At 40.3% G+C, this 16,256-nt stretch overlaps 1 long non-coding RNA gene across 8 annotated transcripts; it reads left to right on the forward strand.

Annotated features, from left to right (window-relative positions):
• Positions 1-1,151: 1,151 nt before the first annotated feature.
• LOC125551232 lies at positions 1,152-5,732 on the forward strand. 8 transcript variants are annotated; one of them, XR_007302309.1, is made up of 6 exons: positions 1,153-1,986; positions 2,067-2,646; positions 2,738-3,670; positions 3,821-3,882; positions 5,033-5,079; positions 5,282-5,732. It is a non-coding gene; the product is annotated as an uncharacterized LOC125551232 (long non-coding RNA). The 8 variants fall into 8 exon arrangements; XR_007302303.1 differs by having other exon boundaries at positions 2,738-2,875; positions 3,538-3,882; XR_007302308.1 differs by having other exon boundaries at positions 2,738-2,832; positions 3,538-3,882.
• The last annotated feature ends 10,524 nt before the right edge of the window (positions 5,733-16,256 follow it).

A 16,256-nucleotide genomic window follows, 5' to 3' on the forward strand; every position in this document is an offset into this window, starting at 1 on the left:
CTCCTTCTATCTTACTGCAATAAAGTGTGGGGCCCACTTGATCCCAACGACGTTCTTATTTTTCTATAAAATTATTCGCTTGGTTACTCCTGACAAGTGGGGCCACATTTATCATTGTGCGACAGAGAGAACTGACATGTGGGTCTAGGCTTATTTTTGTCATATAACATGGTCAATGAGTTTAATGTGAAAATAACGATGTCTAATGGAATTTTTGAGGAAACATCTAACGGAACGATGGCATTTTTGAGCAAACATCTCGCAGATCGATGGCATTTTTGAGTAGTTGTAACTTCTAATGGCAAAACTGAGTAGTGGGACACAACTAGTGACAAAAATGATAAAAACCTATATTTTTATTTTGTTATGTCAAATTTTACGTAGTGAATCAATAGAAATGTAACTATTTGAATTTAAAACGTAATTTAATTATGAAATGATCGTAAGATTACCTCGGGTGAAGAATAACTTATTCTGCATCCTGGGTGATGAATAGTAACACTATATATGTATATATTGAGTGAGGAATATTTATTCTTCACCCTCCTCTATTTTAACACCAATGCACTGAAATTTTACGTTCCGTAAGTTTTGTCTTATTTCTGACGTAAAAAGAGACCGTAAAAAATTATATAACCGCCGTAAAAAGTATTTTATGTTATATAAAATTACAAACGTAAAAACATAGTGTAAAATATATATAAACTTCAAATTTTCTTATCTTATGATCTATATTTTTATTTTTTATATCAAATTTTACGCAGTGAATCAATAGGAATATAACTATTTGAATTCCAGACATAATTTAATTATGAAATGATCGTAAGATTACCTCGGACGAAGAATAACTTATTATGCACCCTGGGTGATGAATAGTACCACTAACATATTTTTTACGATGATTATATATTTTCTTACGATTTTTTTTACGTCGGAAATAAGACAAAACTTACGAAACGTAAAATTATGATGCATTAATGATAAAATAGAGAATAGAGAGGGTGAAGAATAACTAATCCTCACCCAGTGTGTATATATATATATAGACACACACTGTTACTAGTAACAAAATGATATCTGTTACCCCTCAGCCCTATAAGGCCCGATCTGCAGTTTCGGAACAGATAGCGTAGAAACTAAAAAAGAAAAGAAGCCCACCCCGAACGGCACAAAATAGGAAAAAAGAAAACCCACCCCATCTTCCCCATCTTGTCGTCGACCCACCACATCCGGCACCCCGCTGCCGGCCACCTCCCGGCGCCCCGGCTTCTTGACCCGCCGCCAGCCACCTCCGGCGCCCCAACTTCTTGACCCGCCGCCAGCCACCTCACCATGCCCCTGATTCTTTCCCTGCCACCTCCCCGCGGCCCGACTTCTTTCCCGCCTCCGGCCTCCTCCTCGCGCCCCGGCTTCTTCCCGGCCGTCGGCCTCCTCCTCGCGCCCCAGCTTCTTCCCCGCCGCCGGCCTCCTCCTCTTGCCCCGACTTCTTCCCCGTTGCCGGCCTCCTCCTCGCGCCCCAGCTTCTTCCCCTCCGTTGGCCTTCTCGTCGCGTCCCGGCTTCTTCCCCGCCGGAGCGGCCAACCACAAGATCCGGTCGCCACATCCCCATGACGCCCCCAGCAACGGCGCCCGGACCTCGACACCACCCGGCTCGGGGGACTCCAAGCCCCGGCGCTGCCGACCCCTGCACTACCTCATCCGGCGACGATCCACGCCATCACTCTGCCTCGTTCCGGTGGGGGATCCATGGCCACTACGCCAGTCCAATACCACCGCCGCAAGCCGGCCACATCCACAATGACCAGACCGGCTGCCCCGCGCCTCAGCCCCCCGTATGCACGCCACCAAGTGCCTCTGTGCACTCCCCCCGCCTCCCCCATCAGGTTGCAGCCCGAGCCACACGGTGCCGCATCTTGTTGAGATCACTGCCTTGCCGTGGTTCCAGCGGTACACAGGAGGATGGATGCCCTGGTGCCGTACGTCCAGGTTGGTATTGATGCTCCGGCCAACTCCATTGATATTCTCAATAAATGCTCCACTGCTAACTCCATTTGAAGTTTTGTCAGGTTTTGATGCGATGCTCTTCTGCTCATGACGCTGGAGCCCTAGTGCCCCACTACACATGAAACGAGAGACATGTACAGAAGTTCACCTAAAAAAAGGCTAGCAGTTCTTCCCAAAGAGACAACAGTTCTAAGAAAAGAAGGTAGAAAAAAAGGGTAGCTCAACGTACAAAAAATTGGAGGTTTAGAGACCACAAACAAAGACGAAAACAATTTCAGTGGCACAATCAGTTTAGTTTCTATTTTTAGTTCAGTTCAATTATTATTTTTAGTTTCGTTCAGTTCAATATTGTCAATGAACTGATATACATACAAATAAGAAATTATATTCATTTATTTGGTACAGACTTAGTTATTAGTTTTGGAGACCAGAATATCAGTTCAGTTATTTTATCATTTTGTACCGATTCCACTCATTGTATGAACTGGTGCATCACCATGGAAGTAAAAAAGAAAGGAAACATCAGTCCAGCTACTAGACATGGATGTGATTTTCTATGTAGATATCTAGCGGGAGCTGCAGCTGGTGAGCGTCTGTGCCCTGCTGATTGCGTGCAAGTACGATGAGATTTGGGCTCCAGAGGTACGTAGGTTGAATGATGGATCATCCATCCATTCTGCTGTTTGTTCGTTCATTGAGTCCGCGTTCTGATTGGTGGCTGTTTTGTGCGTAGGGATGGCAATTTTTCCCATGGGTATGGGTACCCGTGGGTACCCTACCCGAAAACAATGGGAATGGGCAAGACTTGAAGAGATTTTCTACCCACGGGTAATGGGTACCCATATCCACAAAATGTATGGGTAGGGCATGGGTAAGAAATTGTGCCCATGGGTAACCCAATGGATACCCAGAAAAAAATAACAAATGAAAATAATTCCTATAACATGTGGGGTTAACATCCAACTCATATGGTCTAACCCTAAATCTCGTATTCCTTAAACAAGTCATAGCTCATAGGCTCATAATCACCTGCTTGCCACTCCTCATACGTCCTATGTGACTCCTCAAAAATATGAAATATCGACTCTTTGCTACCAGACTCTTGTCGAACACTCGATCCAGCGATCCCCAATTCCCACCACCGCCTTCCACTACGTCGGCCTTCCACCAACCGCTGCTCATACTCCCCTGATGCCTCCAAGAGGCCACCCACTGGAGGAGGCCACATACGTGCTATAGTTCTCTACCATGATCACTTGAATTTTGAACTCATTTCTCTACCTCTTAAGAATTTGAATGCTATATATTGTACCCAATGGATACCCATTGGGTATAGGATACCCGATGGGTATGGGCATGGGTGTCAGTTTATACCCATGGGTATTGAAGTGGGTGGGTATAAAAAATTTCTATGGGTATGGGTTTGGGTAGAAGGAGGTTGTACCCGCCCATACCCTACCCATTGCCATCCCTATTTGTGCGCCAACCTGCAGGTGAATGACTTCAAATTGTTCTCCGACAACACATATACAGGGAGCAGATTCTGAGGATGGAGAAGGCAATCCTGAACATGCTTGAGTGGAACTTGACAGTGCCCACACCTTACGTCTTCCTTGTCCGATTCGCCAAGGCCGCGTCCTCCTGAGATAAGAAGAACGGCAAGGAGGTAAAAGGAACACCAGATTTTTAGCAAATTCTTCAGATGTAGTACGTATCTTCCATTTTGCCAAAGCAGTGAGTCTATGTGCTGAAGTTTCTCGCGTCTTCTCTTGGATGTATTTGTCTAAATGGAGAGCACTGTCTTTTTTGTGTGGAGCTGGCGCTGCTGCAGTATGGACAGGAACAATGTGTTGATGTCGAGCAAAACACAGAGACAAGGTTAGGGATTTTGTTTTTGTTCTAAAGTATTTATCTGCATGCGTAAGTTTGAAGATTGTTGTAGAGCGAGTTCAAGTGTGGTTTCGTGAAAAAATTCTCGGTTTTGCACACCAGCCCCTTTGCTTTGCACATTGCTTGGTTATGCATGACTGCTGATGGATGCAGCAAGCGTTTATATTAGTTTGATCTTGTGCAAGACTCAATTTTGTCTCGGTTTTCGTGGATGCTAGCTGGCAATACGTCCAACATTCTTGCGGCGATAGCGGCCACCACTAAGGGCATTTGCGTCCAGCACTCGAGCTACATGCTCGACGGTTGCACACTGCCGACATGGGCATGCACAAAGATATTAAGTAGATGTTTGTTAGTTCAGTTTTTTATTGATTTACCTTGTTTAAGTAGTAGTGCAGCAATAAAAGGTGTAGTTGTACTGAAGTTTTAGTTGCTATATGAGGAACCCAGAGGCCATTTATTTTGGTTTTCAGTTCAGCTTGTCTGTTCTTTTCGGTCTGGATGCTTTATTGCGCATAATCTTGAGGAAATCCCCAAAAATCATATGTCTCATGTGAATCTTGATCAGTTCATCAGTTTGTCAGGAAAATATCATCTACAAGAAGAATTGCAATCTCGTAATGTGAAGTATGTTGTAGTCTATACCTGTAGAGTGCATTTTTGCAGTGCTGGTATTCGTGGTCACTCTTTTATGTTAGAAACAATGGATATATATTTATATTTTGTAGTGTCAGTACTTGAGAACAAAAGGTTCAGTTTCCAAACTTTAAACAGTTCATCGCAAGCTTTCGGTGTAGCAAGACATGCGCCAATGTGTGTGTGCACTTGATGCAACTCTATTGCAGTATATGAAGTTCATGCGATTTTCATGCATCAACAATCTGATAGAGAGCACCATTCTTTTCTGAATTTTGTAATTAAGAAATATCACCCTTTCTATATTTTGAACACTAGCTAGTGCTTTCTTTCGTTGTTATAGTCAAAAAGTAGTACATGTATTTAGTTATGGTGATAGTGATACTAACCAGACCAAGCTAGTTCAATCGTTTTACCAAATTCTAGAAATTCTCCATATATGCAAGAGCCAACCGGACGTCTTTGTCTAGCCTGACTTGGGACGGCTTCTTTGCAACTGCAGGTTAGAAAGTTCAACATGTGATTGGAATTCAGTGCGAAAAGCTGCAGGTTAGAAGTTCATCTTCTGTTCTGCCCCTAGAAAGAAGTTTGTCTTGTAAAGGTTGAAGCTAATGGGCTAGGAAGCTTTATAAGAAATTGATTTGTGTGTTCATTGAAAAAGTTTGGTTTGCCTGTTCCATGAAAATGTCTTGCTAAAGAAATATCTCTTGTGCACTTATTTATTCGCCTGAATATTTGGTTTGATTCTCAGGTGCGAGATGGCGGCCGCCGACGTTGCTAAATCCTTCTACAAACTAGTGGTTGGCTGCTTCGAGCGGTAAATGTGGTCGGATTCAGCAGCTAGCTCTTCCTCGAGCAACCATTTGGAGAATTTTATTGTCTTCTTGTGGTGGTGATTGATTTTAGGATCAGTAAATTTGACATTGGTAGCTAGCTTGCGTATGGAACCTGCAAGTTCAATATTGGTATTAGATTTAGTTTCTTGTTGTACAAATGTCCCAGTTCAGCTACAGAAATCATGCAGGTTTAGTGATGATGATACCATAAGTTCGGACAAGAAAATTTATGTATATGATGAGATGATTGCTACTTCAAAGAAGGTATAGTACATGACAGCTTGATGTGCATACAAGAATAAAGAAAATGTTTGAATCAAAAATATTGATCAGTACTAATTAAAAACAATGATTAGTTTTAAAAGATGGTTAGCTTTTGGTATTCTGAGACGTTGACGTTCAAGTTCTACAACTGATCTGTCCAAATGGGACAATGAGGTCAATCCAGCAGGTGCTCTCCAGTGACATGTCAGTGCGTCGCCCACTCGTCCCCATGCCTCTCTGCCACACGTCGTGCCGTGCCGGCTTGCCATCAACCACCATTGTGGCAGCCCTGTAGTGCTTCCGCGATCACCACAAGCAGCTTCCTTCTATCGTTGCCCTCGCCCTGCTCTCCTGCATATTGGCATTGTAAAAACACAACAAGTTCACAATTAAAAAAATTGTAAGTTCAACACGACGCCCCAGATAAGTTTGAGAAAAAAACTCAAACAAAATGGAACCCAATGAAAAATCAAATGGTAAAAAATTCAAGTCGCAAAACAAGAGAAGTCCAAAACATCTTCCTTTAAAAAAAATATCATTTAGTTCAACGATGTAAACCATGCAAGTTCGGGGACTATGATACCCAAAAAACAAAGTGAAGTGTAGTATGTGAAAATATGCTCAGTACAAACCCATACGAACATTAGTGCAAGTACTCTTTTCTTGGAACCATTCAAAATACTCTGAAAAAAATACCTCAGTACAAGCACACACATAGATCAGTACGAATACTCTGTTTTTCGGACAGAAAAACAACACGATGAGTCTCACCGTATTCAAAATTACTCTTATTCAAAATTACTCTTAAAAGATGGGAGTAAGTACAAAATCATAAAGACATCCGTTTAAAGTACTCTTTTTTTAGAGCCATTCAAAACTACTTTGTGAAAAATACCTCAGTACAAACATAGACATACTTCAGTACGAGTACTCTGTTTTTTAGAGAGGAAAAAACAACACGATGGATTTCACCTTCTTCAAAATTACTCTTAAACGGTTGCAAAGTAGAGAAAATGTTCAACATGACTAAGTTTCGCATTTTCGATAGCTATCCAACGGTATATTATTTTCCCTATTTCGACGAACTTTAAAAAAACCGCATTCGAAAACAAATTTGACCATTTTTGAATTCGTGTTTAAACCGTAAGGAATTAGAAAGAACTTTCAATACGAAAAAGTTGCGCATTTTCCATAGCTTTCCAACACCATATCAATACGAATACGAAAAACTTTCAATCCGACAGACTGTTTGCAAAAAAACGCAAAAATACGTTTCACCCAGAATTTCACCGTTTTTCAAATTACTTTGAAATTCTATATAATTTGAAAAAACAGTAGATATATGGAAGATGCGGATTTTTACCAGCTTTCCAACGCCATCTTATTTGTTCAATTTCTACAAGCCGTTTGGAAATTGAGTCCAAAATACGATTTGTGTTTTCAGTTTTTAAAAAAATGGTTTTTTCAAAACTGCTCTTAAACCGTGATTGCAAAAAATTCCTACATATTTATAATGTAGATGTCAAGAGCTTTCCAATGATATATTACATGCCCCATTCCGACGAAAAGACGATCAGTTCGACGAGATGAAAATTATCAGTACAACCGCCTGAAACCATCGGTTCAAGTAGGGTAACAGAATATATTCTATTACGCGAAACAGAATAGCCCAGATAATATTATCAGAGTAGTTATTCTGATAACACTTCCGCACTACATGCTCAACGCAAGAGCACTGCTCTTTCTTTAACAAGAGCACTGCATTACACAGACTAGTGAACTTCGTGTCGGAAAAAACTGTGCGTAGTGTTTTTTCGGTACTGTTTTCGCTCTAATTTTTTAACTGTTTATCAGAACGAGGCGTGTAATATATCGTTGGAAAGCTACGGATTAGGCACAACTTCGCCATGTTGAACACTTTTCGAGATTCCCCGCGGTTTAAGAACAGTTTAAAAAATGGTGCGGCCAACAAAGAGTGACATCGAGCATTTTTTCATATTTTTTCTAAACCGCTCGTTGGAATGAGGCAAATGATACACCGTTGAATATATATCGTCGAGGCGCATCTTTTTCATAACTATTGTTTTCTCTAATTCATTATGGTTTAAGAGCAGTTTCAAATTTACTAAACCATAGAATTCTGTTTTTCAAAAAAATTCAAATATTCGGTACTGTTTTCGCTCCAGTTTTTTAACCGTTTGTCGAAACAAGGCATGTAATATACCATTGAAAAGCTATGGACGAGGCACAAATTTCATATGTTGAAATATTTTTGAGATTCCTTACGGTTTTAAGTTAATTTTGAAAATCATGCGGCGGACGACGAGCGGCAGCGGCCGTTTTTCGCGAAATTTTTACAACCTGCTCATCAAAATGATTCAAACGATACGTGGTTGGAAAGATATCGACGAGGCATAACTTTTTCATGTAGAACACTCTCTCTAATTCTTTACGGTTTAATAGGAATTTTGAATTTACCGAAATGCGGACGCTCTGCTTTTTCATGACACCCAAATCGACGTGCGTACTTCATCCGACTGAAAACCGCACTGCATCGGACGAAAAACCGCACTGCATCAGACGAGTAAGAGAACTGCATGGTTTCTTTTATTCAATCGCAATTTTTTCAAGGACGAGAAAGTAGAGTGCACTTCACATCGGATGTAAATGAACCACAACACTATCAAGAAGTGAACCGCATTAATTTTCTTTGATTCCGTAACAATTTTTTTGCACTTACTGGATGAACAACGTCATACGGCCGACCGCACTGCTTCAGAATGAAAACCGCACTGCATCGGATGGGCAAGCGAGCTGCATAGTTTCTTTTATCGGACGTAATTTTTCTCAGAAGAGTTTTGTTGTCTTTTTTTAACTTTTTTTATGAACGAGAATGGACCGCAGATATAAGAGCAAGTAAACCACATCAAGCGAAAAATGGACCGAGGCACAAGTCTAAGTGTACTGTATGCTTTTTCTTTGTCTTTTTCTAACTTGTTTCACAGGGTTAAGTGGACCATATTTGTCAATATTAGTGTGCTGCATCATGTGGGAAAACGCACTGCAATGTCATCACAGAGGATTGGACGTGATTCTTTTTGTTATCGTTTAAAACGAAAAAAATGCATAGTGCAGTGGAGAGAACCTCTAAAAATAAAAAAAGTGCATAGTATAGTGAAGCCAACCTCTCCACATAATAAAACCAGACCTCTCTGTGGACAAAAGTGAACCTCTTGGCACATTTTTTTGCATGTCCAATGTATTTTGAGGAGGAACTGAAACTTGGATACAACAACAGTGCACTTCATTTTCATGCTATTTTGCATTGCAAGGGAACATAGCCCCCGACCGGCTACGACATAAAACACACACATACACACAAAACCTTCATGAGCACACTGTACTGCAGTGGGGATGGCATCGACAACAACCAAAACGAACCGCGTTGCAGGAACCTATCCGCGTTTCGTCGGTGGACTGCAGACCCAGGGGAAAGCAACAAATTTACGCCTGAACTCCCACCGCAGCTTCTTCTGTAGGGGAATTAGAGAACCACGACGCACATAATCGCCGGTGTCACGCCACACCCTGGTTCCCAGCGCGGCAGAGCCCGTCCTGGCCTCAGATAGAGCAGCAAGAGAAGGCACAACATGGCCAGCGCCATGGATCTCACGACGAACTGCTAAACAAAACTTAGTGATACGTCCATTTTGCATCATGCTTTTATATCGATATTTATTGCATTATGGACTGCTATTTCACTTTATGTCACAATACTTATGACTATTCTCTCTTATTTTACAAGGTTTACATAAGGAGGGAGAATGCCGGCAGCTGGAATTCTGGGCTGGAAAAGGAGTAAATATTAGAGACCTATTCTGCGCAACTCCAAAAGTCCTGAAACTCCACGGAACATCTTAAAATAAATAAAGAAAAATCCTCACCAAAGATGAAGGCCAGGGGGCCCACACCCTGCTCACGAGGGTGGGGGGCGCGCCCCCAACCTCGTGGGCCCCCTAGTGGCTCTCCGACGTCCATCTTCTCCGATATGAGGTCTTTCGATGAGAAAAAAAATAAAGAGAAACTTTTCGGGATGAGACTCCGCCGCCACGAGGCGGAACCTTGGCGGAACCAATCTAGAGCTCCAGCAGAGCTGTTCTGCCGGGGATACTTCCCTCCGGGAGGGGGAAATCATCACCATCGTCATCACCAACGCTCCTCTCATCGGGAGAGGGCAATCTCCATCAACATCTTCACCAGCACCATCTCATCTCCAAACCGTAGTTCATCTCTTGTATCCAATTCTTGTCTCAAAGTCCGGGATTGGTGCTAGTAGGTTGCTAGTAGTGTTGATTACTCCTTGTAGTTGATGCTAGTTGGTTTATTTGGTGGAAGATCATATGTTCAGATCCTATATGCATATTATTACCCCTCTGATTATGAACATGAATATGCTTTGTGAGTAATTACGTTTGTTCCTGAGGACAAGGGAGAAGTCTTTCTATTAGTAGTCATGTGAATTTGGTATTCGTTTGATATTTTGATAAGATGTATGTTGTCTAGCCTCTAGTGGTGTTATGTGAACGTCGACTACATAACACTTCACCATTATTTAGGCCTAGAGGAAGGCATTGGGAAGTAATAAGTAGATGATGGGTTGCTAGAGTGACAGAAGCTTAAACCCTAGTTTATGCGTTGCTTCGTAAGGGGCTGATTTGGATCCACATGTTTCATGCTATGGTTAGGTTTACCTTAATACTTTTGTTGTAGTTGCGGATGCTTGCAATAGAGGTTAATCATAAGTGGGATGCTTGTTCAAGTAAGAACAGCACCCAAGCACCGGTCCACCAACATATCAAATTATCAAAGTATCGAACGCGAATCATATGAACGTGATGAAAACTAGCTTGACGATATTCCCATGTGTCCTCGGGAGCGCTTTTCCTATTATAAGAGTTTGTTCCGGCTTGTCCTTTGCTACAAAAAGGATTGGGCCACCTTGCTGCACTTTATTTACTTTTGTTACTTGTTGCTCGTTACAATTTATCTTATCACAAAATTATCTGTGACCACTTATTTCAGTACTTGCAGAGAATACCTTGCTAAAAACCGCTTATCATTTCCTTCTGCTCCTCGTTGGGTTCGACACTCTTACTTATCAAAAGGACTACGATAGATCCCCTATACTTGTGGGTCATCAAGACTCTTTTCTGGCGCCGGTGCCGGGGAGTGTAGTGCCTTTGGTAGGTGGAATTTGGTAAGGAAAAATTTATATAGTGTGCTGAAATTTACTGTCACTTGTTACTATGGAAAGTAATTCTCTGAGGGGCTTGTTCGGGGTATCTTCACCCCGTCCAGTAGAGCAAAGAGTTGCTCCTCAACCTACTGAACCTATTGAAAATGAAACTCCTTTTGAATTTCCTTCGGGTATGATGGAAAAACTGCTAGCTAACCCTTTTACAGGAGATGGAACAAAGCATCCTGATGAGCACTTAATATATGTGGATGAAATTTGTGGATTATTTAAGCTTGCAGGTATACCCGATGATGTTGCTAAGAAGAAGGTCTTCCCTTTATCTTTGAAGGGAGATGCATTGATATGGTATAGGCTATGTGATGATATGAGATCATGGAACTATAAAAGATTGAAATTGGAATTTCATCAAAAGTATTACCCTGTGCATCTTGTTCATCATGATCGCAATTATATATATAATTTCTGGCCTTGCGAAGGAGAAAGCATCGCTCAAGCTTGGGGAGGCTTAAATGAATGTTATATTCATGCCCCAATCATGAGCTCTCGAGAGAAATAATTATGCAAAGTTTTTATGCTCGACTTTCTCATAATAATCAAACCATGCTCGATACTTCTTGTGCTGGCTCTTTTATGATGAAGACTATTGACTTCAGATGGAATTTATTGGATAGAATTAAACGCAACTCTAAAGATTGGGACCTCGACGAAGGTAAGGAGTCAGGTATGACACCTAAGTTTGATTGTGTTAAATCTTTTATGGACACCGATATTTTCCGTAAGTTTAGCACTAAATATGGACTTGACTCTGAGATAGTAGCTTCTTTCTATGAATCTTTTGCTACTTATGTTGATCTCCCTAAGGAGAAGTAATTTAAATATCATCCTCCCATAGAAGTAAAAGTAGCTGCACCTATTAAAGTTGAAGAAAAGACTGTCACTTATAATGATCCTATTGTTCCTACTTCTTATGTTGAGAAACCACCTTTCCCTGTTAGAATAAAGGATCATGCTAAAGCTTCAACTGTTGTTCGTAAAAGCAATATTAGAACTTATACACCTCCTGAGCAAGTTAAAGTAGAACCTAATATTGCTATTGTTAAAGATCTCTTGTCTGATAATATTGATGGGCATGTTATTTAGTTCGAAGATGAAACTGCTAGAATTGCTAAACCTTGTGCTAAAGATAAACATAGACCTATGGTAGGTGTGCCTGTTATTTCTGTTAAAATAGGAGATCATTGTTATCATGGCTTATGTGATATGGGTGCGAGTGCTAGTGTTACACCGCATACTTTATATGAAGAAATTAAGAATGAAATTGCACCTGCTGAGTTAGAAGGTATTGATGTCACAATTAAACTTGCCAATAGAGATACTATTTCACCAATTGGAATTGTTAGAGATGTTGAAGTCTTGTGTGGGAAAACTAAATATCCTGCTGATTTTCTTGTTCTTACTTCTCCGCAAGATAGCTTTTGTCCCATTATATTTGGTAGACCCTTCTTGAACACTGTTAATGCTAGGATATATTGCGAAAAAAATGTTGTTACTATTGGCTTGGATGATATGGTTCATGAGTTTAATTTCTCTAAATTTAGTACACAACATCGTGAGGAAGAATTACCTAGTAAGGATGTAATTATTGGTCTTGCTTCTATTGCCGTACCTCCTAGTGATCCTTTAGAACACTATTTGCTAGGCCATGAAAATGATATGTTCATGAATGAAAGAAGGGAAATAGATGAAGTATTCTTTAAACATGAACCTATTCTGCAACACAACTTGCCTGTTGAAATTTTAGGGGATCCTCCTCCACCCAAGGGTGATCCCGTGTTTGAGCTTAAACCTTTGCCTGATAATCTTAAATATGCTTATCTTGATGAAAAGAAGATATATCCTGTTATTATTAGTGCTAACCTTTCAGAGCATGAATAATAAAGATTATTGAAAACTCTAAAGAAGCATCGTGCTGCTATTGGATATACTCTTGATGATCTTAAGGGCATTAGTCCCACTCTATGTCAACATAAAATAAATTTGGAAGCAGATGCCAAACCAGTTCGTGATCCTCAACGACGTCTGAATCCTAAAATGAAAGAAGTGGTAAGAAAAGAAATACTCAAGCTTCTGGAGGCAGGTATAATTTATCCCGTTGCTGATAGTCAGTGGGTAAGTCCTGTCCATTGTGTCCCTAAGAAGGGAGGTATTACTGTTGTTCCTAATGATAAAGATGAATTAATTCCACAAAGAATTATTACAGGTTATAGGATGGTAATTGATTGCGCAAATTAAATAAGGCTACTAAGAAAGATCATTACCCCTTGCCTTTTATTGATCAAATGCTAGAAAGATTATGCAAACATACACACTATTGCTTTTTAGATGGTTATTCTGGTTTCTCTTAAATACCTGTGTCGGCTAGAGATCAATCAAAGACTACTTTTACATGCCCTTTTGGTACTATTGCTTATAGATGTATGCCTTTTGGTTTATGTAATGCACCTGCTACCTTTCAAAGATGCATGATGGCTATATTCTCCGACTTTTGTGAAAAGATTTGTGAGGTTTTCATGGACGATTTTTCCGTCTATGGTTCCTCTTTTGATGATTTCTTGAGCAATCTTGATCGAGTTTTGCAGAGATGTGAAGAAACTAATCTTGTCTTGAATTGGGAAAAGTGCCACTTTATGGTTAATGAAGGTATTGTCTTGGGGCATAAAGTTTTTGAAAGAGGTATTGAAGTTGATAAAGCCAAGGTCGATGCTATTGAAAAGATGCCATGTCCCAAGGACATCAAAGGTATAAGAAGTTTCCTTGGTCACGCCGGATTTTACAGGAGGTTCATTAAGGACTTCTCAAAAATTTCTTAGCCTCTGACTAATTTATTGCAAAAAGATATACCATTTGTCTTCGGTGATGATTGTGTAGAAGCATTTGAAATACTTAAGAAAGCATTAGTCTCTGCACCTGTTGTTCAGCCACCTGATTGGAATTTACCCTTTGAAATTATATGTGATGCTAGTGATTATGCTATAGGTGCTGTTCTATGGCAAAGAGTTGATAAGAAATTAAATGTTATTCATTATGCTAGTAAGACTCTAGACAATGCTCAAAGAAATTATGCTACTACTGAAAAAGAGCTTTTAGCAGTTGTATTTGCTTGTGGTAAGTTCAGATCTTATATTGTTGATTCTAAAGTAACTATTCACACTGATCATGCTGCTATTAAATATCTTATGGAAAATAAAGATGCTAAACCTAGACTTATTAGATGGGTTCTCTTGCTACAAGATTTTGATTTGCATATTGTTGATAGAAAGGGAGCTGAGAACCCCGTTGCAGACAACTTATCTAGGTTAGAGAATGTTCTTGATGACCCACTACCTATTGATGATAGCTTTCCTGATGAACAATTAAATGTTATAAGTACTTCTCGTAATACTCCATGGTATGCTGATTATGCTAATTATATTGTTGCTAAATTTATACCACCTAGCTTCACATACCAACAAAAGAAAAAGTTTTTCTATGACTTGAGACATTACTTTTGGGATGACCCACATCTTTACAAAGAAAGAGTAGATGGTGTTATTAGACGTTGTGTACCTGAGCATGAACAGGAACATATCCTACGCAAGTGTCATTCCGAGGCTTATGGAGGACACCACGCTGGAGATAGAACTGCACACATAAGGTATTGCAATCTGGTTTTTATTGGCCTACTCTCTTCAAGAATGCCCGTAAGTTTGTCTTGTCTTGTGATGAATGTCAAAGAATTGGTAATATTAGTAGACGTCAAGAAATGCCTATGAATTATTCTCTTGTTATTGAACCATTTGATGTTTGGGGCTTTGATTATATGGGACCTTTTCCTGCCTCTAATGGATACACACATATTCTAGTGGCTGTTGATTACGTTACTAAGTGGGTAGAAGCTATTCCAACTAGTAGTGCTGATCATAACACTTCTATTAAAATGCTTAAAGAAGTTATTTTTCTGAGGTTTGGAGTCCCTAGATATTTAATGACTGATGGTGGTTCACACTTTATTCATGGTGCTTTTCGTAAAATGCTTGCTAAATATGATGTTAGTCATAGAATTGCATCTCCTTATCACCCTCAGTCTAGTGGTCAAGTAGAGTTGAGAAATAGAGAGCTTAAATTAATTTTGCAAAAGACTATTAATAGGTCTAGGAAGAATTGGTCTAAGAAACTTGATGATGCATTATGGGCTTATAGAACTGCATATAAAAATCCTATGGGTATGTCTCCGTACAAAATGGTTTATGGAAAAGCATGTCACTTACCTCTCGAACTAGAACGTAAGGCGTATTGGGCTATTAAAGAGCTTAACTATGATTTTAAACTTGCCGGTGAGAAGAGGTTATTTGATATTAGCTCACTTGATGAATGGAGAACCCAAGCTTATGAAAATGCCAAGTTGTTTAAAGAAAAATTTAAAAGATGGCATGACAAAAGGATACAAAAGCGTGAGTTTAATGTAGGTGATTATGTATTGCTATACAACTCTCGTTTAAGATTTTTTGCAGGAAAACTTCTCTCTAAATGGGAAGGCCCCTATGTTATCGAAGAGGTCTATCGTTCCGGTGCCATAAAAACCAACAACTTCGAGGGCACAAATCCAAAGGTGGTAAACGGTCAAAGAATTAAACATTATATCTCAGGTAATCCCATAAATGTTGAAACCAATATTATTGAAACCGTAACCCCGGAGGAATACATAAGGGACACTTTTCGGAACGTTTCAGACTCCGAAAAGGAATAGGTATGTGGTACGGTAAGTAAACCGACTCCAAATTTTTTTAAGGCAATATCTCTCTGTTTTGGAATATTTAGAAAAATAGAAAAATAAGTAGCAGTCCGGGAAGGACACGAGGGCCCCATGAGGGTGGTGGGCGCGCCCTACCCCTCTGGGTGCGCCCCCTACCTCGTGAGCACCTCGTGTGCCTTCCGGACTCCGTTTTCTTGCACGATACGTATTTTGGTCGGTAAAAATTCATTATATATTCTCCCGAAGGTTTTGACTCCCGTATCACGCAAATCTCCTCTGTTTTTGTTTTAGAGCTGTTGCTGCTACAGATTAGAGCAAGATGTCTTCTCAAGAGTCAATCGGGGAGAGCCGGGTATCTAATCCGGCACCGGAACCAAGGGCAAAACAGCGACGCTGACCACTTTGGGACAGCAACGGAGGAAGAGATGGAGGCTGACTTGATGAGAATAAATGCCATGGAGGATCAAGAAGTCACCTCTCGCCTCCGAGCTGGGTTCACGATGGGGGAACTACAGAGCTCAGCTATTCCAAACTCGGTTATCCCTTCTAATGTTAGTTTTCTTTCTTATGAAAATAT

Source organism: Triticum urartu, chromosome 4 (assembly GCF_003073215.2).
Source record: "Triticum urartu cultivar G1812 chromosome 4, Tu2.1, whole genome shotgun sequence".
NCBI classification, from domain to species: domain Eukaryota; kingdom Viridiplantae; phylum Streptophyta; class Magnoliopsida; order Poales; family Poaceae; genus Triticum; species Triticum urartu.